The 27,307-nt window shown below is 47.9% G+C and overlaps 1 protein-coding gene across 4 annotated transcripts in view; it reads left to right on the top strand.

Moving 5' to 3' along the window:
* Nucleotides 1–2,997: 2,997 nt before the first annotated feature.
* sgcd (sarcoglycan, delta (dystrophin-associated glycoprotein)) overlaps nt 2,998–27,307 on the top strand; it is a 231,276-nt gene continuing 206,966 nt past the window's right edge. The window contains exon 1 of one of the 4 annotated variants that reach the window (XM_078411036.1): nt 2,998–3,013. The gene's annotated coding sequence lies outside the window, so the exon portion shown is untranslated. Of the gene's footprint in view, nt 3,014–9,492; nt 9,761–20,818; nt 20,840–27,307 lie in introns of those variants that run through there. The other 3 variants (XM_078411033.1, XM_078411034.1, XM_078411037.1) reach the window with 3 other exon arrangements.

The following is a 27,307-nucleotide window of genomic DNA, read 5'->3' as shown; positions in this document are numbered from 1 at the left end:
CACACAGTACTCCAGGTGCGGTCTCACTAGGGCCCTGTACAACTGCAGGCCCTGTAAAACCAGTCTCACCCCGGCCACTCCCTCTTCTCCCCTCTCCCATCGGGCAAAAAGTACAGAGGTGTGAAAACGCACAGCTCCAGAGTCAGGGACAGTTTCTTCCCAGCTGTTATCAGGCAACTGAACCATCCTAACACAACCAGAGAGCAGTGCTGAACTACTATCTACCTCATTGGAGACCCTCGGACTATCCTTGATCGGACTTTATTGGACTTTAACTTGTACTAAACGTTATTCCCTTATCATGTATCTGTACACTGTGGACGGCTCGATTGTAATCATGTATTGTCTTTCTGCTGACTGGTTAGCACGCAACAAAGGCTTTTCATTTTACCTCAGTGCACATGACAATGAACTAAATTAAACTAAACTAAACTAAGGTGACTGCTTCTGTGTGAGACAGCAAAAGCAAAAGGCATCCACTCGTGATCTTCCTGCACTTCTCTTGTTATGAATGTTGGATGAAGCAAGGAAATGTGTTCAGCAAAGAGTGTTTGTTCCCCAGAGGTTGGAATAGTCTTCGTAGCTGAGGGACTCAGCAGGACCTGGTACTACCCACACAACATTGACCTGTAATTGAGTTGGGACACGCACGAGGAGTTTGGTCCTGAGGGAGCAGAGAGGGAGTAATTGGGTCGATCTTCTCTCTCGCCTCCTCACGTTGAAGCCACCGAAGGTGAAGGGGTGGAGCCATGTTCAAGAATTTACTGTGCATAAGAGAAAGACCAGGATTGCCTTGGATAAATGCCACTTTCAAGACCATTTTTGAATGTTTATTTACGTCGTTATGAGGTAGTCAGTGAATTCAAAGTTTGTTTGGGTTCCGGTCTTAGAGATACAGTGTGGAAACAGGCCCTTCCCTCCACATAGTCCGCGCCGACCATCGATCGCCCGCCCACGCTAGTTCTACGTTATCCTGCTTTCTCATCCACTCCCTGCGCACGAGCGGCAATTTACAGAGGGCCGATTTGCGGCACGGTGGCGCAGCGGTAGAGTTGCTGCCTTACAGCGAATGCAGCGCCGGAGACACAGGTTCGATCCTGACTACGGGCGCCGTCTGTACGGAGTTTGTACGTTCTCCCCGTGACCTGCGTGGGTTTTCTCCGAGATCTTCGGTTTCATCCCACACTCCAAAGACGTGCAGGTTTGTAGGTTAATTGGCTGGGCAAATGTAAAAATTGTCCCTAGTGCGTGTAGGATAGTGTTAATGTGCGGGGATCGCTGGGCGGCGCGGACTCGGTGGGCCGAAGGGCCTGTTTCCGCGCTGTATCTCTAAAATTAAAAAAATTAAAAATAAAAATAATAACCTACAAACCCGTGGAGGAAACCAGAGCATCTGGAGAAAAACCCACACAGTCATAGGGAGAGCGTGCAAACTCCGTACAGACAGCACCCATAGTCAGTCTCTGGTGCTGTAAGGCAGTAGCTCTACCGCTGCGCCACCGTGCCGCCCTTAATATAATTTTATAGTGGACTTTCTTCAATTTAAATCAAGGAATCTCACTAACTCCACAGCTGATAGACTCTGACTGAAGATGCTCTTGTTCCAGAGCTGTATAATTCACTCCAAACCTGTCCTCTCAAATAATCCTCAAGGATTCTCCCTACATTTTTCTGTGGTTTGGCTGGAGTTGTCTGGTCCAATATAAATGTAGATTTATACGGCTTGCCTTTGGCATGCACTGCAGGTCCAATCCACCGAGATGATTTCAGTCAATGGTGTTGAACGGACATGTGTTAGAATGAGGCCATTCATCCACTCATGCCCTGCTGTACCATTCCATCGGATCACAGCTGATCTTTTAACCCCACGTCCCTCGATTCCTTTCAATTCCGAAAATCTGTGAAGGACAGATTCCGAGATCCAGCGAGGAAACAGGCCGTTCGGCCCGTTGAGTCTGTGCCGACCAGCGATGCCCGCACTTTAACATCATCACACACCAGGGACAATTTACAATTATACCAAGAAGATCTCGAAAAAAACCCACGCAGGTCAGAGGGAGAACGCACAAACTCTGTACAGACCAGCGACCCAGTCGGCGATCAAACCCGGGTCTCTGGCGCTGCAAGGCAGCAACTCTACTGGTACAGGGATAACAAAATCAATAATCAAGTCCAAATTCTTAAAGCTTGTGAAAACAACAGTTATTTGGCGGTCACGGTGGCACAGCGGTAGAGTTGCTGCCTCACAGCGCCGGAGACCCGGGTTCCATCCCGACTACGGGTTCTGTCCATGCGGAGTTTGTACGTTCTCCCCGTGACCTGCGTGGGTTTTCTCCGAGATCTTTGGTTTCCTCCCACACTCCAAAGACGTGCAGGTTTGTAGGTTAATTGGCTTGGTAAATTAGATTTAGATTTAGAGATACAGCGTGGAAACAGCCCCTTCGGCCCACCGGGTCCGCGCCGCCCAGCGATCCCCGTACACTAACACTATCCTACACACACTAGGGACAATTTTTACATTTGCCCAGCCAATTAACCTACAAATCTGTACGTCTTTGGAGTAAAAATGTAAAAATTGTCCCCACTGTTTGCAGGATGGTGTTAATGTGCGGGGATCGCTGGTCGGCGCGGTCCCGTTGGGCCGAAGGGCCTGTTTCCGCGCTGTATCTCTAAACGAAACGAAACCATCATGAGTTCTCCACACAATTTGCCAGATAAGTGGCGACTTTTGTGTGCAGCCTCGGTAAGGCGTGCTGTATGATTTTACCAGGTTAAATGCAAGAACAAAGTCCTTCACTCTACCTAGGTACACGTGACAATAAAGTATCATTGAATTGACTCGATTCCAGCTCTCGACTGCAAACAGCTGGACAAAACTGAAGAACACAAAAGGCTGGCGTAACTCAGCGGTCAGGCAGCATGGATGGGTGATTTTTCAGGTCGTGACCCTTCATCAGACTGATTGTGAGGGGGTGAAAAAAGCTGGAACAGGGGAGAGGCAGGACAACGTTTGGTAGGTAATCCCAAACAGCTAACTATGGCCTGTTCCCTTAGCATCGTTACCTTTTTTGCGTATCTTTCATTCATTGTTCTTTCTCTCTCTACACCATCGTCTATACAAGGTCATAAGGAATAGGAGTAGAATTAGTCCATTCGGCCCATCAAGTCCATTCCGCTATTCAATCATGGCCGAGCTAGATAGAGCTCTTAAGGATAACGGAGTCAGGGGGTATGGAGAGAAGGCAGGAAGGGGGTACTGATTGAGAATGATCAGCCATGATCACATTGAATGGCGGTGCTGGCTCAAAGGGCCGAATGGCCTCCTCCTGCACCTATTGTCTATTGTCTATCTATCACTCCCTCCTATCCCCTTTCACTTGACTAGTGTGAAGAAGGGTCTCGACCCGAATCGTCTCCCGTTCCTTCTCTCTGGAGATGCTGCCTGTCCCGCTGAGTTACTCCAGCTTTTTGTGTCCATCTTAGGTACTAAGTGGACCTAAGATGGCACTGGGCCTGTATTCGCTGGAGTTTAGAAGAATGAAGGGGAGCTCATTAAAACATACAGAATAGAGAAAGGCTTGGATAGAGTGGATGTGGAGGATGTTTCCACTAGTGGGAGAGTCTAAGACTAGAGGTCATAACCTCAGAATTAAAGGACGTTCTTTTAGGAAGGAGATGAGGAGAAATTTCTTTAGTCAGAGGGTGGTGAATCTGTGGAATCCTTTGCCACAGAGGCTGTGGCCAATCCAGTGGATATTTTTAAGGCAGAGATAGATAGATTCATGATTAGTACGGGTGTCAGAGGTTATGGAGAGAAGGCAGGGAAATTGGGTTAGGAGGGAGAGATAGATCAGCCATGATTGAATGGCGGAGTGGACTTGATGGGCCGAATTCTACTATTCCTTATGACCTTATGAGCTTTTTCTCCCCCCCCCTACAATCAGTCTAAGGAAGGGTCTTGACCTGAAGCTTCACCTATCCATTTTCTCCAGAGATGCTGCCTGATCAGCTGAGTTACTCCAGCACTTTGTGTCCTTTTGTGTATTAAACAACATCTGCAGTTCTATGTTTCTTGAGTTTGATGAAAGTACATTGTGCAGGAGGGAACAGCAGATGCTAGTTTACACTGAAGATGAACACTGAAGGGTAACCCAGTGGGTCAGGCAACATCTCTGGAGAAAAGGAAGATGTGGTTTCGGGTCGAGACCCTCCTTCAGACCGAGAGTTAGGGGAGAGGGAAACTAAAAGTATGAAAAGGTTCGGAACAATTCAGAGCAGGCACCAATGACCATGGAAAGGTGGAGCCCACAATGGTCCATTGTTGGCTGTGGAAGAGGTGATATTGAAGGGATGCAGAGAGTGAAACTAACCGGCCAACTAGGATGGGGGGGGGGGGGGGGGGGTGGGGGACGGAGAGGGTGGGAAACCAATGGTTACTTGAAGCTAGAGAAATCAATTATTCATACCGCTTATTCATTTAAGGCAGTGACTGATAGATTCTTGATTAGTACGGGTGTCACAGGTTATGGGAAGAAGGCAGGAGAATGGGGTTAGACAATAGACAATAGGTGCAGGAGGAGGCCATTCGGCCCTTCGAGCCAGCACCGCCATTCAATGTGATCATGGCTGATCATTCTCAATCAGTACCCCGTTCCTGCCTTCTCCCCATACCCCCTGACTCCGCTATCCTTAAGAGCTCTATCTAGCTCTCTCTTGAATGCATTCAGAGAATTGGCCTCCACTGCCTTCTGAGGCAGAGAATTCCACAGATTCACAACTCTCTGACTGAAAAAGGTTTTCCTCATCTCAGTTCTAAATGGCCTACCCCTTATTCTTAAACTGTGGCCCCTTGTTCTGGACTCCTCCAACATTGGGAACATGTTTCCTGCCTCTAATGTGTCCAACCCCTTAATAATCTTATACGTTTCGATAAGATCTCCTCTCATCCTTCCAAGTTCCAATGTATACAAGCCTAGTCGCTCCAGTCTTTCAACATGCGACAGTCCCGCCATTCCGGGAATTAACCTAGTAAACCTACGCTGCACGCCCTCAATAGCAAGAATATCCTTCCTCAAATTTGGAGACCAAAACTGCACACAGTACCTGCACGTCTTGGGAGTGTGGGAGGAAACCGAAGGTCTCGGAGAAAACCCACGCAGGTCACGGGGAGAACGTACAAACTCCGTACAGACAGCACCCGTAGTCAGGATCGAACCCGGGCCTACGGCGCTGTGAGGCAGCAACTCTGCCGCTGTGCCACCGTGCTGCTGCAATCTCTATCTTGAAAGTTGCTCGCTGGCATTTTAGTGCGGCACAATTGTAGGCATTTACAACTTTCATACAATGTCAATAAAATTGTAGCAAAAATCCTCAGTGCTACAATTACATGAACCAGAATCAATCCTAAAATCACAGGTTGCAGCTTAAAGACGAATATTGTTTAACAGCAGGGCCGAATCCAGCTGACGTCTCTCAAACAATTACAGGTGATGACTTGAAGATGTGCTGGAGGAGTTGATAAGATCATTGACATGCATTGATTTAAGATTATTTTCTACTCCAGTTTACTTGTCACATTATTATATGTATTAAGTAAACTTGTGAGGTTTTGTTAACTATTCGTCCCAAACCTCTTGAAAGAAACATCTCCCTTGCTGTGAAGATAGACACAAAATGCTGGAGTAACTCAGCGGGACAGGCAGCCTCTCTGGAGAGAAGGAATGGGTGATGTTTTGGGTCGAGACCTTTCTTGCTTAATGGTAGCTTATTTTCCAACATGTTTTCCATAGGTTTAAGGTGCTATATGTTCTATGTATCTTATTGTCTCTAAATAATTAAATTCTAATCTCAATCTTGAAAGTTCCACATTTAATTTTCTCTCAATATTGTAATATATTATTGTATGAGTTCATAAATTCTAGGAGCAGAATTAGGCAATTCGACCTGTCATGTCTACTCTGCCATTCAATCATGGCTGATCTATCTTTCCCTCTCTACCCCATTCTCCTCCTGCCTTCTCCCCATAACCCCCGACACCTGTACTAATTCACTGGAATTTAGAAGGGATCTTATTGGAACATATCATTTTTTAAAGGTATTGGACAGGCTAGATGCAGGAAAAATGTTCCCCATATTGGGGGTGAGGGTGGGGAGTCCAGAACCAGGGGGGGTCACAGTTTAAGAATAAGGGGGAGGCCATTTAGGACTGAGATGAGGAAAAACCCTTTCACCCAGCGAGTTGTGAATCTGTGGAATTCTCTGCCACAGAAGGCAGTGGAGGCCAATTCACTGGATGTTTTCAAGAGAGAGTTAGATATAGCTCTTAGGGCTAACGGAATCAAGGGATATGGGGAGAAAGCAGGAATGGGTTACTGATTTAGGATGATCAGCCGTGATCATATTGAATGGCGGTACTGTCCGAATGGCCTCCTCATACACCTATTTTCTATTTTTCTATGTTTCTATGTGTAATCAAGAACCTGTCAATCTCCACCTTAAAAATATCCATTGTCTTGGCCTCCACGGCCGTCTGTGGCTGTAGCGGCCAGCTTCTCGTCTATATCAATTAGCTCCCAAGCTGCCACTTGCATAGATAAGCGTAATGACTCAAACAAATAATAACAGAGATCCTCCTTGACGTCTTGCTAGTAAGCATGTCTGGTAGTTGAATAAAATCATTGCTCCAGACATGCTTACCAGTAAGACGTCAAGGAGGGTCTCCGTTATTATTTGTTTGAGTCATTACGCTTATCGCTGACCCGGTCTATGCAAGATTCCAGAGATTCACCACCCTCTGACTAATGAAAGTGTGAACATTCACCCTTTTTCTGGGCGGCATGGTGGCGCAGTGGTAGAGATTCTGCCTCAGCGCCAGAGACCTGGGTTCGATCCTGACTACGGGTGCTGTCTGTGTGGAGTTTGTACGTTCTCCCTGTGACCTGCGTGGGTTTCGTTCGGGTGCTCCGGTTTCCTCCCACGCTCCAAAGACGTGCAGGTTTGTAGGTTAACTGGCTGGGTAAAATTGTAAATGATCCCTAGTGTGTGTAGATACATAGATACATAGAAAATGTGTGCAGGAGTAGACTTGGTGGGCCGAAGGGCCTGTTTCCGCACTGTATCTCTAAAACTGATATTGAAACGAAATATTCCAGAACTGTACCATCCTTTGTGTGAACAAGTGTGACCTTCCTCATCATTGACTCCATCTACACCTCACGCTGCCTCTGAAAAGCAGCCAATATAATCAAAGACTTCTCCCTCCCCGTTTATTCCTTCCTCTCCCCGCTCCCATCGGGCAGAAGGTACAGAAGCTTGAAAGCGCGCACCACCAGACTCAGGGACAGCTTCTTCCCCTCTGTTATCTGACTTCTGAACGGTCCTTCCATAAGCTAGGGTACCGTCCGATTCACCTCTACCCCATTGCGGACATTGGACTTTGCCTCTGGAACTGGTGCGCTACAATGCTGAGAACTATATTCTGCACTCTGTGCCTTCCCCTTTGAATCGGAATCAGAATCAGAATCACCCTTTATTGTCATCCAAAAAAACAAACATCCATCACAGTGAGTCTCCTCCAGTCCCTCCTCACTGTGATGGAAGGCCAGAATGTCATTTCTCTTCCCCTGCCGTCTTCTCCCGCGGTCAGGCTGTTGTAGTTGCCAGGTTCCAGGCCGCGCCGGACGGTGAAAGGTCTACCTATTGTACTTGTGGAGGGAGTTCTTTAGTCAGAGGGTGGTGAATCTGTGGAAGTCATTGCCACACAGGGTGTCAGGGGTGATGGGAAGAAGGCAGGAGAATGGGGTCGAGAGATAAAGATAGATCAGCAATGATTGAATGGCGGAATAGACTTGATGGGCCGAATGGCCTAATTCTGCTCCTAGAACTTATGAACTTATGAAAATGGAATATCTAATTCAGTGCTGGCAGCACTGAAGTTAAATTGGAAGTGGAAGACAATTGACATTCCAAACATAATTTGTTTTTAATTAAATTCTCAGACTACACAATAGTTTAATGAATGTTATTTTTGTAACCCTGGGTCCTTGCCTTAAATATTACTTTGGGCACATTCATAATGGCCTCTTTTTTTAAGAGATCTGATGTCTAGAGTTTGGACCAATCTATATTTATTTCTAAAGTGAAAATCATTCAAAATTATCCTGCCTTAAGAATGATTTGGACTGTTTCCTCTTGAATTCCTTTCACTCAGAACAGTGGACTGGCCATTCTCTGTTGTGATTACCCCCTAAGAATAAGGGGTCGGCCATTTAGAACGGAGATGAGGAAAAACGTTTTCAATCAGAGTTGTGAATCTGTGGAATTCTCTGCCTCAGAAGGCAGTGGAGGCCAATTCACTGAATGCATTCAAGAGCGAGCTAGATAGAACTCTTAAGGATAGCAGAGTCAGGGGGTATGGGGAGAAGGCAGGAACGGGGTACTGATTGAGAATGATCAGCCATGATCACATTGAATGGTGGTGCTTGCTCGAAGGGCCGAATGGCCTCCTCCTGCACCTATTGTCTATTGTCTATAATGACAGATATTGGATCAAAAGGTCATGATTCAGTTGAAACTAACTCACAGTAAGATGAGGTATTCATCAGTTTAGTTCAGTTTAGAGATACAGCGTGGAAACAGGCCCTTCGGCCGACCGGGTCCGCGCCGCCCAGCGATCCCCGCACACTAACACTATCCTACACATACTAGGGACAATTTACATTTACCAAGCCAACTAACCTACAAACCTGTGCGTCTTTAGAGTGTGGGAGGAAACCTACGCAAGTCACGGGGGAGCGTACAAACTCGGTACAGACAACACCCGTAGTCAGGATCGAACCCTGGCTCTGTAAGGCAGCAACTCTACCACTGCGCCACCGTGCCGCTCTTAGTCTGAACTATACATGAATTAAAGCGAAGCTTGGACTTCAGATGTAGACGCAAGGAACTACAAATGCTTATTTACAAAATAAGACAAAGTGCTGGCATAACTCAGCGGGTCAGGCAGTATCTCTAGAGAACATGGATAGGTGACGTTTCACAGAGTGCTGGAGTAACTCAGCGGGTCAGGCAGCATCTCTGGAGAACATGGATAGGTGACGTTTCACAGAGTGCTGGAGTAACTCAGCGGGTCAGGCAGCATCTCTGGAGAACGTGGATAGGTGACGTTTCACAGAGTGCTGGAGTAACTCAGCGGGTCAGGCAGCATCTCTAGAGAACATGGATAGGTGACGTTTCGTGTCAGGACTTTATAACTTGACTTTATGTAATAATCAAGAAATAAACAGTTCCATGTCACACTCTGTTATTCCTTGTGAATTTCCTTGCTTGATACCAACAAAATAATTCTCTACCCGATTCTTTCCCTGAATCTGGTCTTGGGAGCTTCAGTTTATATCTCACTCTGAACCCTGTCTTTATTTTGATATTTACTTCAATTGTTTGATGTGCACCAGACCTCAAGTTCTAAGAGGCTTTCTCTACTTTCAACTTTAGAGAAACAGCACGGAAACAGGCCCTTCGGCCCACCGAGTCCATGCCGACCAGCGATTACCCCGTCTGCTAGCACTATCCTACACACACTCGGCTAATTACCTTACAAACCTGCACGTCTTTGGAGTGTGGGAGGAAACCGGAGCACCCGGAGAAAACCCACGCAGGTCACGGGGAGAACGTACAAACTCCGTGCAGACAACGCCCGTAGTCAGGATCGAACCCGGGCCTCTGGCGCTGTGAGGCAGCAACTCTACCGCGGACGCCCCTTGTAAATATGCATAACATTTAATTTCACTCAGATTTACAATCCAGGCAGCTGTTTATCTTTTTTTAAAGTTATCCAGAGTTGAGTTTGCAAATTTGTCCAGTGAAGGGGAAAATTGTTATTCCAGGAGGCGGTGGTTGCTGATGTGATAATATCTGTCTACGATGTCATGGCAACCTGTCAGAATTGTTTTAGATCAGAGTGCTGCATTTAGACAATAGACAATAGGTGCAGGAGGAGGCCATTCGGCCCTTCGAGCCAGCGCCGCCATTCAATGTGATCATGGCTGATCATTCTCAATCAGTACCCCGTTCCTGCCTTCTCCCCATACCCCCTGACTCCGCTATCCTTAAGTCAAGTCAAGTCAATTTTATTTGTATAGCACATTTAAAAACAACCCACGTTGACCAAAGTGCTGTACATCTGATTAGGTACTAAGGAAAAAAATGAAGCATACAGTAGCACGCAAACATAACAGCACATACAGAACAGTTCACAGCGCCTCCTCAATGAGCCTCAAACGCTAGGGAGTAGAAATAGGTTTTGAGCCTGGACTTAAAGGAGTCGATGGAGGGGGCAGTTCTGATGGGGAGAGGGATGCTGTTCCACAGTCTAGGAGCTGCAACCGCAAAAGCGCGGTCACCCCTGAGCTTAAGCCCAGACCGCGGGATAGTGAGTAGCCCCAAGTCGGCCGACCTGAGGGACCTGGAGTTAGAGAGGTGGGTTAGAAGATTTTTGATGTAGGGGGGGGAATGTCTATCTTTGATGTAGGGGGGGAGAGCTCCATCTAGGTCTCTCTTGAATGCATTCAGAGAATTGGCCTCCACTGCCTTCTGAGGCAGAGAATTCCTTTGCTTTTTTGCTCTGAATTCTCTGAGGTTAAACTCAGCTGGAAAAAAATCTCTAGGAAAAAAAAACTGCAGGTGCTGGTCTAAATCGAAGGTAGACACAAAATGCTGGAGTAACTCAGCGGGACAGGCAGCATCTCTGGAGAGAAGGAATGGGTGACGTTTCGGGTCGAGACTCTTCTTCAGACTGATGTCAGGGGAAGGGGCGGGACCCCTCCCCTGACATCAGTCTGAAGCAAAGATAATAGAGCAGAGCAAGATAGACCACTCGACCCTAAAAACCGTAGTATGTCACAGCGCCATTTTAGTCGGCAGAAACTTGCAGAAACATCTAAAAAGAAAAAAAACAAAAATCTCTGAATTGATGAGATATATTCTGCATTTTTATGGTATCATCACACACACGGTTCTCCCAAAACACTGATTACTCTGCGAGAGGCATAGCGAACGGCGGGTTTTGAGACCGAAGCACAGAGGCCGAGTTATATAAAGCTTCCTTATCATCTCCACCAGCAGTCTCCCAAGTCAATTTGAAACCAATTTAATATACTCAAACTCGGCTGGTGTGATTGCCTTCTCCTTGAGTTGATTGAAAAAACGAGGCAATGAGTTGGTTTCCCAGCCACATCGACAATTTAAAAAAAATCAGAAACAAAATATTTAACAGCAATTCAAAGAAGGCAGTGCCCCTGAGAAATGGGTCCAGCCTGTACTGTGATGGATTACATAGAAACATAGAAAATAGGTTCAGTCGGAGGCCATTCAGCCCCCATTCATTGTGATCATGGCTGATCATCCACAATCAGTAACCCGTGCCTGCCTTCTCCCCATATCCCTTGATCCAGCTAGCCCCTGGAGCTCTATCTACCTCTCTTTTAAATCCACCCAGTGAATTGGCCTCCACTGCCTTCTGTGGCAGAGAATTCCACAAATTCACAACTCTCTGGGTGAAAAAGTTACTTCTCACCTCAGTTTTAAATGGCCTCCCTTTTATTCTTAGACTGTGTGGCCCCTGGTTCTGGACTCCACCAACGTTGGGAACATTTTTCCTGCATCTAGCTTGTCCATTCCTTTAATAATTTTATACATCTCTATAAGATCCCCTCCCATCCTTCTAAACTCCAGTGAATATTTGCATTTATATAGCGCCTGGAGTCACAGAGTCATACAGTGTGGAAACAGGCCCTTTGGCCCAATCAGCCCTTGCCCACCGACATGCCCAATCTACATCAGTCCCACCTGCCTGCATTTTTTTGTGTCATGGAGTGATACAGCGTGGAGACAGGCCCTTCGGCCCAACTAGCCCATGCCGACCGACATGCCCTATCTACACCAGTCCCTGTATTTGGCCCATATCCCTCAAAACCTGTCCTAGCCATGTACCTGGATTACTTAAATGTTGCAGCAGTCCCAGCCTCAACCACCTGCTCCGCCAGTTCGACCCATGTACCCACCACCCTTTGTGAAAATGTTACCCCTCAGATTCCTCTTAAATCATTCCCTCTTCACTTCACACCTATGTCCTCTGGTTCTCCATTCCCCGACTCTGGGCAAAAGGCTCTGTGCATCCACCCGATCCAATGCTCTCATGACTTTGTACACCTCTATAAGATCATCCCTCATCCTCCTGCTCAACCTAGAGTCCTAGCCTGCTCAACCTCTCCCTATAGCTCAGGCCCTCCAATCCTGGTAACATCCTCTTAAATCTTCCATGCACAGCTTGACACGTCTGTCCTAAAACATGGTGCCTAAAACTGAACCCAATACTCTAAATGTGGCCTCACTAATGTCTTGTACAACTGTGACATTAACTCCCAGCATCCAGGCTCAATCTTCATACCTTTTCATACCTCTAGTTTTCCTCTCCCCTGATTCACAGTCTGAAGATGGGTTTCGACCTGACATGTCACATATTCCTTTCACCAGAGGTGTTGCCTGACCTGCTGAGCTATTCCAGCATCAGAGAGGGGATCTTATAAGGTTATTAAGGGGTTGGACACGTTAGAGGCAGGAAACATGTTCCCGATGTTGGGGGAGTCCAGAACCAGGGGCCACAGTTTAAGAATAAGGGGATAGGCCATTTAGAACAGAGATGAGGAAAAACTTTCTCAGTCAGAGAGTTGTGAATCTGTGGAATTCTCTGCCTCAGAAGGCAGTGGAGGCCAATTCTCTGAATGCATTCGAGAGAGAGCTAGATAGAGCTCTTAAGGATAGCGGAGTCAGGGGGTATGGGGAGAAGGCAGGAACGGGGTACTGATTGAGAATGATCAGCCATGATCACATTGAATGGCGGTGCTGGCTCGAAGGGCCGAATGGCCTCCTCCTGCACCTATTGTCTATTGTCTATCTATCTCTTATACTCACTACTCTGACTGATTAAGGCCAACGTGCCGAAAGCCTTCTTGACCACCCATTTGTTAAAAGCACTTAACGTATTGAAGATTCACCAGATCAATTTGTCAAATGGCATTTGGCACCACCCCATGGAAAGGAATATCAGCACAGTTGACCAACAGCTCGATCAATGTTGAGCTTTAGCTATCGGATATTTGGGGGGGGGGGAGCTCCAGAGGTCAGGACCTTGGCTGGGAAGTCCTGAAACCTGGACTCGGGAATGCGCCGCCCTCTGGCCTCTGACCGCCACGGCTCAACGACCGTGCCCCAGGGGTGCCCCGACCCCGATACCCCAGAGCACTCAGCTATCAGTTCTCACTTTAGTTCATTGTCACGTGTACCGAGGTGCAGTGAAAAGCTTTGGTTGCGTGCTAACCAGTCAGCTGGAAAGACAATACAGGATTCCAATCGGACCATTTACAGTGCACAGATACATTGATAAGGGAATAACGTTTAGTGCAAGGTAAAGCCAGCAGAGTGTCCAATCAAGGATAGTCTGAGGGTCTCCAATGAGGTAGATAGTAGTTCAGCACTGCTCTCTGGTTGTGGTGGGATGGTTCGGTTGCCTGATAACAGCTGGGAAGAAACTGTCCCTGAATCTGGAGGTGTGCGTTTTCACACTTCTACAACTTTTTGCCCGATGGGAGAGGGGAGAAGAGGGAGAGGCCGGGGTGAGACTGGTCCTTGATTATGCTGCTGGCCTTGCCGAGGCAGCGCGAGGTGTAAATGGAGTCAACGGAAGGGAGGCCTCAATGACATCATTACGTAGGGTCCGTGAATGTTCTTTTGAGGAATGATGCTCCTTGCTGTAACAGCCTAGTCTTTCTTCGCTGAGAGTGAGTAATTGCCATCTGCAAATTGTTTCTTTCTTCAGACTAAATTTTGGGTGAATTGATAAAAAATTAATTAGGTTGGAAACTGAATTAAAACGAAGCCCGATCTCTTTGGATAACAATGTTGAGCGAGTGACTTTGTTCTTCACTGGAGGCGAAAGTGTGTTGGCACTTTGCCAGCACAGATCTCACTGTGGGGGATTACAGTGACATTCACACTTCCCCAGCTCCATTAGAACTGGCTTCGGTAAAAAAAGTTGTAGAGTAGGGGAATCGAGGACCAGCAATAAGTGCATTAACACATCGAGTCATAGAGTGATACAGTGTTGAAACAAGCTCTTCGGCTAGGGTTGCCAACTGTCCCATACACCCACTTGGGACAATTATTTTTAACATTTATACCAAGCCAATTAACCTACAAACCTGTACGTCTTTGGAGCGCGGGAGGAAACCGAAGGTCTCGGAGAAAACCCACGCAGGTCACGGGGAGAACGTACAAACTCCGTACAGGCGGCACCCGTAGTCGGGATGGAACCCGGGTCTCCGGCGCTGCATTCACTGTAAGGCGGCAACTCTATCATGTATCTCTACTGACTGCATGACAGACGTTCCACAAGATCGGGGCGGAACGGTGGCGCAGTGGTAGAGTTGCCGCCTTACAGCAAATGCAGCGCCAGAGAGTCATGTTCGATCCTGACTCCCGACTACGGGCGCCGTCTGTACGGAGTTTGTACGTTCTCCCCGTGACCTGCGTGGGTTTTCTCCGAGATCTTCGGTTTCCTCCCACACTCCAAAGACGTGCAGGTATGTAGGTTAATTGGCTGGGAAAATGTAAAAATTGTCCCTAGTGGGTGTAGGATAGTGTTAGTGTGCGGGGATCGCTGGGCGGCGCGGACTTGGTGGGCCGAAGGGCCTGTTTCCGCGCTGTATCTCTAAATCTAAAAATCTAAAAAGTAACAGTTCAAAGTGTGCAGCAATTCCCCAGTTTCCCATTTGTCCTTTGAGGAGGGTAGCGGAGGATTTTTTTGACCCAGATATCTGATATGAAGAATTTCATAAACTACACATTTCGTCAGTTTAAATAAAAATTCTTGTGGCAAACTCATTCCAGTTGTAAGTATTCTCCATAAACCGCACACCATTGCACTTATTCTCCAGCCAAATTCATATTTTCTCTGACCCACTGCACCATACGAAAAGGTTTCAGTTAAACTTGGAGCAATCATTGAATGGTGACGTTGTTTACTTAGAACGTAGAACGGTGCAGAGGGTGTCACGGTGACAATAGACAATAGACAATAGGTGCAGGAGGAGGCCATTTGGCCCTTCGAGCCAGCACCGCCATTCAATGTGTTCATGGCTGATCATTCTCAATCAGTACCCCGTTCCTGCCTTCTCCCCAAACCCCCTGACTCCGCTATCCTTAAGAGCTCTATCTAGCTCTCTCTTGAATGCATTCAGAGAATTGGCCTCCACTGCCTTCTGAGGCAGAGAATTCCACAGATTCACAACTCTCTGACTGAAAAAGTTCTTCCTCATCTCCGTTCTAAATGGCCTACCCCTTATTCTTAAACTCTGGCCCCTTGTTCTGGACTCCCCCAACATTGGGAACATGTTTCCTGCCTCTAACGTGTCCAACCCCTTAATAATCTTATACGTTTCGATAAGATCCCCTCTCATCCTTCTAAATTCCAGTGTATACAAGTGGTGACGCGGTGTTAGAGTCGCTCGTTGCCTCACAGCGCCAGAGACCCGGGTTCCATCCTGACTACAGGTGCTGTCTGTGTGTGTAGTTTGTACGTTCTCCCTGTGACCACGTGGGTTTTCTCCGGGTGCTCCGGTTTCCTCCCACATTCCAAGGACCTGTGGGTTGTAGGTTAATTGGCTTCGGTAAAGATTGTAAATTGCCCTGGTGTGTGTAGGATAGTGTTAGTGTACGGGTATCACTGGTTGGTAGGGTCGCCAACTGCCCTGTATTAGCCGGGACATCCCAAATTTTGGGCTAAATTGGTTTGTCCCGTAAGGGACCGCCCCTGTCCTGTATTAGGCCCGGGGGGCGCTGTTGGCCCGGATGCTGTAGGTCCGGGCGCTGTAGGTCCAGACGCTATTGGTCCGGATGCTGTAGTTCCGGACACTGTAGATCCGGACAGTGTAGGCCTGGAGGCCCGGGCGCCACCTAATGGAGGTTGCGTAGCAACCCACCTTCCATGCTCGGGTGGCCGCCATTGATGGAGCGGGAGCACGTGGCCGCTGGCTGGGTGAGGTCACTTGGGGTGCGGGTCGGTGACGTCACCTTGGCTTTTATTTAGGAGTGAGATAGTTGGCAACCCTACTGGTTGGCACGGACTCGGTGTTGGCCACAGGCTTCTTTCTGCGCTGTATCTCTAAACTAAACTAAAGAACTCCTGTCAGGGAGAGATGGAGAACAACTTCAAAGTAGGAAGATAGACACAAAAATCTGGAGTAACTCAGCGAATCAGACAGCACCTCTGGAGAAAAGGAATAGGTGACGTTTCAGGTCGAGAACCTTCTTGAAACGGGAAAGTAGGCCTACCTTGTGGAGATTTTGCAGTGGGTCAATTAAAAGGACGTGCAAGGATTTACAGTTGGCGTTTCAATGCATAAAAAGACACAAAGTGCTGGAGTAACTCAGCGGGTCAGGCAGCATCTGTGGAGAACATGGATAGGTGACGTTTCACAGAGTGCTGGAGTAACTCAGCGGGTCAGGCAGCATCTCTGGAGAACATGGATAGGTGACGTTTCGGGTCGGGACATTCAGGGTCAGTACTGCCAATGACAGAAGGAGCAAATCTGGGTAGATTCTGATTGTCCAGGTGGTTTCACTTAGGCATTGGGCCTGTCAAGTGATTACAACAAATAATTGCCAATTAATTCTGTGATTAAAAAAGTTAATCTTGGCCTTAATCACATTTAATTGATGCAATTATCACATTCCGTCTCATTCCAATTTATTCTTATCACCAATGTCCAACTTGATTTCCGAAGCTGTACTTCATTCATCACCTGTGTCACATTGTGTTATCCCTGCTTTTTAAATTTAGAGATACGGCGGTCACGGTGGCGCAGCGGTAGAGTTGCTGCCTTACAGCGAATGCAGCGCCGGAGACCCGGGTTCCATCCCGACTACGGGTGCTGTCTGTACGGAGTTTGCACGTTCTCCCCATGACCTGCCTGGGTTTTCTCCGAGATCTTCGGTTTCCTCCCACACTCCAAAGACGTACAAGTTTGTAGGTTAATTGGCTTGGTAAATGTAAAAATTGTCCCTAGTGGTTGTAGGATGGTGTTAGTGTGTGGGGATCGCTGGTCGGCGCGGACCCGGTGGGCCGAAGGGCCTGTTTCCGCGCTGTATCTCTAAACTAAACTAAACTAAAGATACAGCACGGAAACAAGCCCAAAACTGAGTCCGCACTGATCAGCGATCACCCCTACACTACCACTATCCTACACACTGTGTACACTAGCACTGTCCTACACACTGTGTACACTACCACTATCCTACACACTGTGTACACTAGCACTATCCTACACACTGTGTACACTACCACTATCCTACACACTGTGTACACTAGCACTATCCTACACACTGTGTACAATTTACAGTTTTTACTGAAACCAATTAAGCTACAAACCTGGAATGCTTGAGAGCGCGGGAGGAAACCGGAGCACCTGGAGAAAACCCACGCAGTCACAGGGAGAACTTACAAACTCCATATCAACAGCACCTGTGGTTAGGATCGAACCCGGGTCTCCGGCGCTGCAAGACTTTTACATAGGTACATCGATAGGACAGGTTGAGAGGAATATGGGCCAAACACAGGCAGGCGGGACTCTTGTAGATGGGATATGTTGGTCAGTCTGGGCAAGTTGGGCCGATGGGCCCGTTTCAATAGACAATAGACAATAGGTGCAGGAGGAGGCCATTCGGCCCTTTGAGCCAGCACCACCATTCAATGTGATCATGGCTGATCATTCTCAATCAGTACCCCGTTCCTGCCTTCTCCCCATACCCCCTGACTCCGCTATCCTTAGGAGCTCTATCTTAGCGTTTCCACGCTGCATCACTCCAGTACAGTTCAGTTCAGTTTAGTTTATTGTCTCGTGTACCGAGGTACAGTGAAAAGCTTTTATTGCGTGCTGACCAGTCAGGGGAAAGACAATACACAATTACAATCGAGCCATTCACAGTGTGTAGATACATGACAAAGGGAATAACGTTTAGTGCAAGGTAAACCCAGTAAAGTCCGATCAAGGATAGTCCGTTGGTCACCAATGAGGCAGATAGTAGTTCAGCACTGCTCTCTGGTTGTGGTCGGATGGCTCTAAGACTTTGTTTTTCGAATGGAGTTACGAATTTGGAATTGTTTCTGGTGTAATTAGATGGAAGCTGAACAGAAGGGCTTAGATTCACTTGTTTGTTTCGTATGCATGGAAATATGACGTGCCAAATGTCTTTTATTTCACAAAATGCTGGAGCAACTCAGCGGGTCAGGCAGCATCTCGGGAGAGAAGGAATGGGTGACGTTTCGGGTCGTTTCAGACTGAAGAAGGGTCTCGACCCGAAACGTCACCCATTCCTTCTCTCCTGAGATGCTGCCTGACCTGCTGAGTTACTCCAGGATTTTGTGAAATAAATACCTTCGATTTGTACCAGCATCTGCAGGTATTTTCTTACACTACATGTCAAATGTCTGTCTGTCCAAAGAGACTCGGAGTGCATGGACAGAATGATTAACTGTGTGGTGACACCAGACAGTAATGCAAACAAATGAAGCTCTCCGTCAGCCCACACCAACCCAGGCACCCACTGCCCATAATTGACGTCCCTCTGCATAGGGCGGCACGGTGGCGCAGCGGTAGAGTTGCTGCCTTACAGCGAATGCAGCGCCGGAGACTCAGGTTCGATCCTGACTACGGGCGCTGTACTGTACGGAGTTTGTACGTTCTCCCTGTGACCTGCGTGGGTTTTCTCCGAGATCTTCGGTTTCCTCCCACACTCCAAAGACGTACAAGTTTGTAGGTTTATTGGCTTGGTAAATGTAAAAATTGTCCCTAGTGGTTGTAGGATAGCGTTAGTGTGCGGGGATCGCTGGTCGGCGCGGACCCGGTGGGCCGAAGGGCCTGTTTCCGTGCTGTATCTCTAAACTAAACTAAACTAAAGATACAGCGCGGAAACAAGCCCAAAACTGAGTCCGCACTGATCAGCGATCACCCCTACACTACCACTATCCTACACACTGTGTACACTAGCACTATCCTACACACTGCGTACACTAGCACTGTCCTACACACTGTGTACACTAGCACTATCCTACACACTGTGTACACTAGCACTATCCTACACACTGCGTACACTAGCACTATCCTACACACTGTGTACACTAGCACTATCCTACACACTGCGTACACTAGCACTGTCCTACACACTGTGTACACTAGCACTATCCTACACACTGCGTACACTAGCACTGTCCTACACACTGTGTACACTAGCACTATCCTACACACTGCGTACACTAGCACTATCCTACACACTGCGTACACTAGCACTATCCTACACACTGCGTACACTAGCACTGTCCTACACACTGCGCACACTAGCACTGTCCTACACACTGTGTACACTAGCACTATCCTACACACTGTGTACACTAGCACTATCCTACACACTGTGTACACTAGCACTATCCTACACACTGCGTACACTAGCACTATCCTACACACTGTGTACACTAGCACTATCCTACACACTGTGTACACTAGCACTATCCTACACACTGTGTACACTAGCACTATCCTACACACTGTGTACACTAGCACTATCCTACACACTGCGTACACTAGCACTATCCTACACACTGCGTACACTAGCACTATCCTACACACTGTGTACACTAGCACTATCCTACACACTGTGTACAATTTACAGTTTTTACTGAAGCCAATTAAGCTACAAACCTGGACGGCTTGAGAGCGTGGGAGGAAACCGGAGCACCTGGAGAAAACCCACGCAGTCACAGGGAGAACATACAAACTCCATATCGACAGCACCTGTGGTTAGGATCGAACCTGGGTCTCCGGCGCTGCAAGACTTTTACATAGGTACATCGATAGGACAGGTTGAGAGGAATATGGGCAAAACACAGGCAGGTGGGACTCTTGTAGATGGGACATGTTGGTGGGTGTGGGCAAGGTGGGCCGATGGGCCTGTTTCAATAGACAATAGACAATAGGTGCATGAGTAGGCCATTCGGCCCTTCGAGGCAGCACCCTTCTTCAGTCTAAATCTAGCCCACAAGGTTACACTGCGTGCAGCGCTGATCCACTCTGCTTCAGCGTGTCAGGACTCTTTCTAACCAATTTCTTGAAAGGTACCAGGGGATTATTTGAAACTCCATTTTGCAACGCCACGCTACAGCTTCAAGAGTCGACGAGTGTTTAATTGTCGTGTGGACCGAGGGGGGAAACCATGAATGCACGGCTTTGTAGGGTTATTTGGCCCTCTGTGAATTGCCCCGCGTGTGTGGAGAGGTGGGATAACATAGGACGTGGCGCAGCGGTCGAGTTGCCTCCTTACAGCGCCTGAGATCCGGGTTCGATCCTAACGATGGGTGGCCTCTGTGCGGCGTTTGTACGTTCTCCCAGTAATCTTCGTTCCTGGGCGTTTGAGTTGCTGAACCAGGCCATGATGCATCGAGCCAATATACTCGCCACCGTACACATGTAGAAGTTCAACAGAGCTCCTCTAACGATTGAATACTAAATGCAATTGGTGATACCGTGCACGCATGATCCTTGAATGCTGAAGGGACAGAAGGTGGCACGGTGGCGCAGTGGTAGAGTTGCCGCCTTACAGCGAATACAGCACCAGAGACCCGGGTTCCATCCCGACTACGGGCGCTGTCCGTACGGAGTTTGTACGTTCTCCCCGTGACCTGCGTGGGTTTTCTCCGAGATCTTCGGTTTCCTCCCGCACTCAAGTCGTACAGGTATGTAGGTTAACTGGCTTGGTAAACGTAAAAATTGTCCCTAGTGGGTGTAGGATAGTGTTAGTGTGCGGGGATCGCTGGGCGGCGCGGACCCGGTGGGCCGAAGGGCCTGTTTCCGCGCTGTATCTCTAAACTAAACTAAACTAAAAGAAATGTAAGGTAGACACAAAATGCTGGAGTAACTCAGTGGGACAGGCAGCATCTCTGGAGAGAAGGAATGGGTGACGTTTCGGGTCGAGACCCTTCTTCAGAAATGCAACAAGGTTTGGAGATACAGCACTGAAACCAGGCCCTTCGGTCCACCGGGTCAGCTGTGCCTGCGCTGTATCTCTAAACTAAACTAAAGAACTCCTGTCAGGGAGAGATGGAGAACAACTTCAAAGTAGGAAGATAGACACAAAAATCTGGAGTAACTCAGCGAATCAGACAGCACCTCTGGAGAAAAGGAATAGGTGACGTTTCAGGTCGAGAACCTTCTTGAAACGGGAAAGTAGGCCTACCTTGTGGAGATTTTGCAGTGGGTCAATTAAAAGGACGTGCAAGGATTTACAGTTGGCGTTTCAATGCATAAAAAGACACAAAGTGCTGGAGTAACTCAGCGGGTCAGGCAGCATCTGTGGAGAACATGGATAGGTGACGTTTCACAGAGTGCTGGAGTAACTCAGCGGGTCAGGCAGCATCTCTGGAGAACATGGATAGGTGACGTTTCGGGTCGGGACATTCAGGGTCAGTACTGCCAATGACAGAAGGAGCAAATCTGGGTAGATTCTGATTGTCCAGGTGGTTTCACTTAGGCATTGGGCCTGTCAAGTGATTACAACAAATAATTGCCAATTAATTCTGTGATTAAAAAAGTTAATCTTGGCCTTAATCACATTTAATTGATGCAATTATCACATTCCGTCTCATTCCAATTTATTCTTATCACCAATGTCCAACTTGATTTCCGAAGCTGTACTTCATTCATCACCTGTGTCACATTGTGTTATCCCTGCTTTTTAAATTTAGAGATACGGCGGTCACGGTGGCGCAGCGGTAGAGTTGCTGCCTTACAGCGAATGCAGCGCCGGAGACCCGGGTTCCATCCCGACTACGGGTGCTGTCTGTACGGAGTTTGCACGTTCTCCCCATGACCTGCCTGGGTTTTCTCCGAGATCTTCGGTTTCCTCCCACACTCCAAAGACGTACAAGTTTGTAGGTTAATTGGCTTGGTAAATGTAAAAATTGTCCCTAGTGGTTGTAGGATGGTGTTAGTGTGTGGGGATCGCTGGTCGGCGCGGACCCGGTGGGCCGAAGGGCCTGTTTCCGCGCTGTATCTCTAAACTAAACTAAACTAAAGATACAGCACGGAAACAAGCCCAAAACTGAGTCCGCACTGATCAGCGATCACCCCTACACTACCACTATCCTACACACTGTGTACACTAGCACTGTCCTACACACTGTGTACACTACCACTATCCTACACACTGTGTACACTAGCACTATCCTACACACTGTGTACACTACCACTATCCTACACACTGTGTACACTAGCACTATCCTACACACTGTGTACAATTTACAGTTTTTACTGAAACCAATTAAGCTACAAACCTGGAATGCTTGAGAGCGCGGGAGGAAACCGGAGCACCTGGAGAAAACCCACGCAGTCACAGGGAGAACTTACAAACTCCATATCAACAGCACCTGTGGTTAGGATCGAACCCGGGTCTCCGGCGCTGCAAGACTTTTACATAGGTACATCGATAGGACAGGTTGAGAGGAATATGGGCCAAACACAGGCAGGCGGGACTCTTGTAGATGGGATATGTTGGTCAGTCTGGGCAAGTTGGGCCGATGGGCCCGTTTCAATAGACAATAGACAATAGGTGCAGGAGGAGGCCATTCGGCCCTTTGAGCCAGCACCACCATTCAATGTGATCATGGCTGATCATTCTCAATCAGTACCCCGTTCCTGCCTTCTCCCCATACCCCCTGACTCCGCTATCCTTAGGAGCTCTATCTTAGCGTTTCCACGCTGCATCACTCCAGTACAGTTCAGTTCAGTTTAGTTTATTGTCTCGTGTACCGAGGTACAGTGAAAAGCTTTTATTGCGTGCTGACCAGTCAGGGGAAAGACAATACACAATTACAATCGAGCCATTCACAGTGTGTAGATACATGACAAAGGGAATAACGTTTAGTGCAAGGTAAACCCAGTAAAGTCCGATCAAGGATAGTCCGTTGGTCACCAATGAGGCAGATAGTAGTTCAGCACTGCTCTCTGGTTGTGGTCGGATGGCTCTAAGACTTTGTTTTTCGAATGGAGTTACGAATTTGGAATTGTTTCTGGTGTAATTAGATGGAAGCTGAACAGAAGGGCTTAGATTCACTTGTTTGTTTCGTATGCATGGAAATATGACGTGCCAAATGTCTTTTATTTCACAAAATGCTGGAGCAACTCAGCGGGTCAGGCAGCATCTCGGGAGAGAAGGAATGGGTGACGTTTCGGGTCGTTTCAGACTGAAGAAGGGTCTCGACCCGAAACGTCACCCATTCCTTCTCTCCTGAGATGCTGCCTGACCTGCTGAGTTACTCCAGCATTTTGTGAAATAAATACCTTCGATTTGTACCAGCATCTGCAGGTATTTTCTTACACTACATGTCAAATGTCTGTCTGTCCAAAGAGACTCGGAGTGCATGGACAGAATGATTAACTGTGTGGTGACACCAGACAGTAATGCAAACAAATGAAGCTCTCCGTCAGCCCACACCGACCCAGGCACCCACTGCCCATAATTGACGTCCCTCTGCATAGGGCGGCACGGTGGCGCAGCGGTAGAGTTGCTGCCTTACAGCGAATGCAGCGCCGGAGACTCAGGTTCGATCCTGACTACGGGCGCTGTACTGTACGGAGTTTGTACGTTCTCCCTGTGACCTGCGTGGGTTTTCTCCGAGATCTTCGGTTTCCTCCCACACTCCAAAGACGTACAAGTTTGTAGGTTTATTGGCTTGGTAAATGTAAAAATTGTCCCTAGTGGTTGTAGGATAGCGTTAGTGTGCGGGGATCGCTGGTCGGCGCGGACCCGGTGGGCCGAAGGGCCTGTTTCCGCGCTGTATCTCTAAACTAAACTAAACTAAAGATACAGTGCGGAAACAAGCCCAAAACTGAGTCCGCACTGATCAGCGATCACCCCTACACTACCACTATCCTACACACTGTGTACACTAGCACTATCCTACACACTGTGTACACTAGCACTATCCTACACACTGTGTACACTAGCACTATCCTACACACTGTGTACACTAGCACTATCCTACACACTGTGTACACTAGCACTATCCTACACACTGCGTACACTAGCACTATCCTACACACTGCGTACACTAGCACTATCCTACACACTGCGTACACTAGCACTGTCCTACACACTGCGTACACTAGCACTGTCCTACACACTGTGTACACTAGCACTATCCTACACACTGTGTACACTAGCACTACCCTACACACTGTGTACACTAGCACTATCCTACACACTGCGTACACTAGCACTATCCTACACACTGCGTACACTAGCACTATCCTACACACTGCGTACACTAGCACTATCCTACACACTGCGTACACTAGCACTATCCTACACACTGCGTACACTAGCACTATCCTACACACTGCGTACACTAGCACTATCCTACACACTGCGTACACTAGCACTATCCTACACACTGGTTACACTCGCATTATCCTACACACTGCGTACACTAGCACTATCCTACACACTGTGTACACTAGCACTATCCTACACACTGCGTACACTAGCACTATCCTACACACTGCATACACTAGCACTATCCTACACACTGTGTACACTAGCACTATCCTACACACTGTGTACACTTGCACTATCCTACACACTGTGTACACTAGCACTATCCTACACACTGTGTACAATTTACAGTTTTTACTGAAGCCAATTAAGCTACAAACCTGGACGGCTTGAGAGCGTGGGAGGAAACCGGAGCACCTGGAGAAAACCCACGCAGTCACAGGGAGAACATACAAACTCCATATCGACAGCACCTGTGGTTAGGATCGAACCTGGGTCTCCGGCGCTGCAAGACTTTTACATAGGTACATCGATAGGACAGGTTGAGAGGAATATGGGCAAAACACAGGCAGGTGGGACTCTTGTAGATGGGACATGTTGGTGGGTGTGGGCAAGGTGGGCCGATGGGCCTGTTTCAATAGACAATAGACAATAGGTGCAGGAGTAGGCCATTCGGCCCTTCGAGGCAGCACCCTTCTTCAGTCTAAATCTAGCCCACAAGGTTACACTGCGTGCAGCGCTGATCCACTCTGCTTCAGCGTGTCAGGACTCTTTCTAACCAATTTCTTGAAAGGTACCAGGGGATTATTTGAAACTCCATTTTGCAACGCCACGCTACAGCTTCAAGAGTCTACGAGTGTTTAATTGTCGTGTGGACCGAGGGGGGAAACCATGAATGCACGGCTTTGTAGGGTTATTTGGCCCTCTGTGAATTGCCCCGCGTGTGTGGAGAGGTGGGATAACATAGGACGTGGCGCAGCGGTCGAGTTGCCTCCTTACAGCGCCTGAGATCCGGGTTCGATCCTAACGATGGGTGGCCTCTGTGCGGCGTTTGTACGTTCTCCCAGTAATCTTCGTTCCTGGGCGTTTGAGTTGCTGAACCAGGCCATGATGCATCGAGCCAATATACTCGCCACCGTACACATGTAGAAGTTCAACAGAGCTCCTCTAACGATTGAATACTAAATGCAATTGGTGATACCGTGCACGCATGATCCTTGAATGCTGAAGGGACAGAAGGTGGCACGGTGGCGCAGTGGTAGAGTTGCCGCCTTACAGCGAATACAGCACCAGAGACCCGGGTTCCATCCCGACTAGGGGCGCTGTCCGTACGGAGTTTGTACGTTCTCCCCGTGACCTGCGTGGGTTTTCTCCGAGATCTTCGGTTTCCTCCCACACTCCAAAGTCGTACAGGTATGTAGGTTAACTGGCTTGGTAAACGTAAAAATTGTCCCTAGTGGGTGTAGGATAGTGTTAGTGTGCGGGGATCGCTGGGCGGCGCGGACCCGGTGGGCCGAAGGGCCTGTTTCCGCGCTGTATCTCTAAACTAAACTAAACTAAAAGAAATGTAAGGTAGACACAAAATGCTGGAGTAACTCAGTGGGACAGGCAGCATCTCTGGAGAGAAGGAATGGGTGACGTTTCGGGTCGAGACCCTTCTTCAGAAATGCAACAAGGTTTGGAGATACAGCACTGAAACCAGGCCCTTCGGTCCACCGGGTCAGCTGTGCCTTGGTACACGTGACAATGAACTCAACTAAACTATCGCAGAAAGGGTGCTTAAACCTAGGATGAGAGGGGATCTTATCGAAACGTATAAGATTATTAAGGGGTTGGACACGTTAGAGGCAGGAAACATGTTCCCAATATTGGGGGAGTCCAGAACAAGGGGCCACAGTTTAAGAATAAGGGGTAGGCCATTTAGAACGGAAATGAGGAAAAACTTTTTCAGTCAGAGAGTTGTCAATCTGTGGAATTCTCTGCCTCAGAAGGCAGTGGAGGCCAATTCTCTGAATGCATTCAAGAGAGAGCTAGATAGAGCTCGTAAGGATAGCGGAGTCAGTGGGTATGGGGAGAAGGCAGGAACGGGGTACTGATTGAGAATGATCAGCCATGATCACTTTGAATGGCGGTGCTGGCTCGAAGGGCCGAATGGCCTACTCCTGCACCTATTGTCTATTGTCTATAAACTGTGATCCTTTGCCATGGAGTCTAAAATCACTTAAATAACTGAAGATTTACAATTTCCACTTGTCTGTTCAAGAAGTGGCCGTGATTCATGAACCATTCCGTTCTGCTTGTCTCGTGAACTGCAGTCATGTTGAGAGGACATGTATTAATATGATGCACCTCACAGTATCAACTCCCAGTCAAGCAAGTGTGCTCATGTGATTACAGAGAAAATAGGTGCAGGAGGAGGCCATTCGGCCCTTCGAGCCAGCACCTCCATTCATTGTGACCATGGCTGATCATCCACAATCAGTAACCCGTGCCTGCCTTCTCCCCATATCCCTTGATTCCACTAGCCCCTAGAGCTCTATCTAACTCTCTTTTAAATTCATCCAGTGAATTGGCCTCCACTGCCCTCTGTGGCAGAGAATTCCACAAATTCACAACTCTCTGGGTGAAAAGGTTTTTTTCTCATCTCAGTTTTAAACGGCCTCCCCTTTATTCTTAGACTGTGTGGCCCCTGGTTCTGGACTCACCCAACATTGGGAACATTTTCCCTGCATCTAGCATGTCCAGTCCTTTTATTATTTTATAAGTTTCTATAAGATCCCCTCTCATCCTTCTAAACTCCAGTGATTAGTACGAGTGGCAAGGGGTTATGGGGAGAAGGCAGGAGAATGGGGTTGAGAGGCCAGGGAATTGT

This window comes from Rhinoraja longicauda, chromosome 14, assembly GCF_053455715.1.
Source record: "Rhinoraja longicauda isolate Sanriku21f chromosome 14, sRhiLon1.1, whole genome shotgun sequence".
In the NCBI taxonomy this organism is placed as follows: Eukaryota; Metazoa; Chordata; class Chondrichthyes; order Rajiformes; family Arhynchobatidae; genus Rhinoraja; species Rhinoraja longicauda.
Note: the sequence above shows the minus strand (reverse complement) of the source record. Positions and strands in the feature narration are given on the sequence as shown.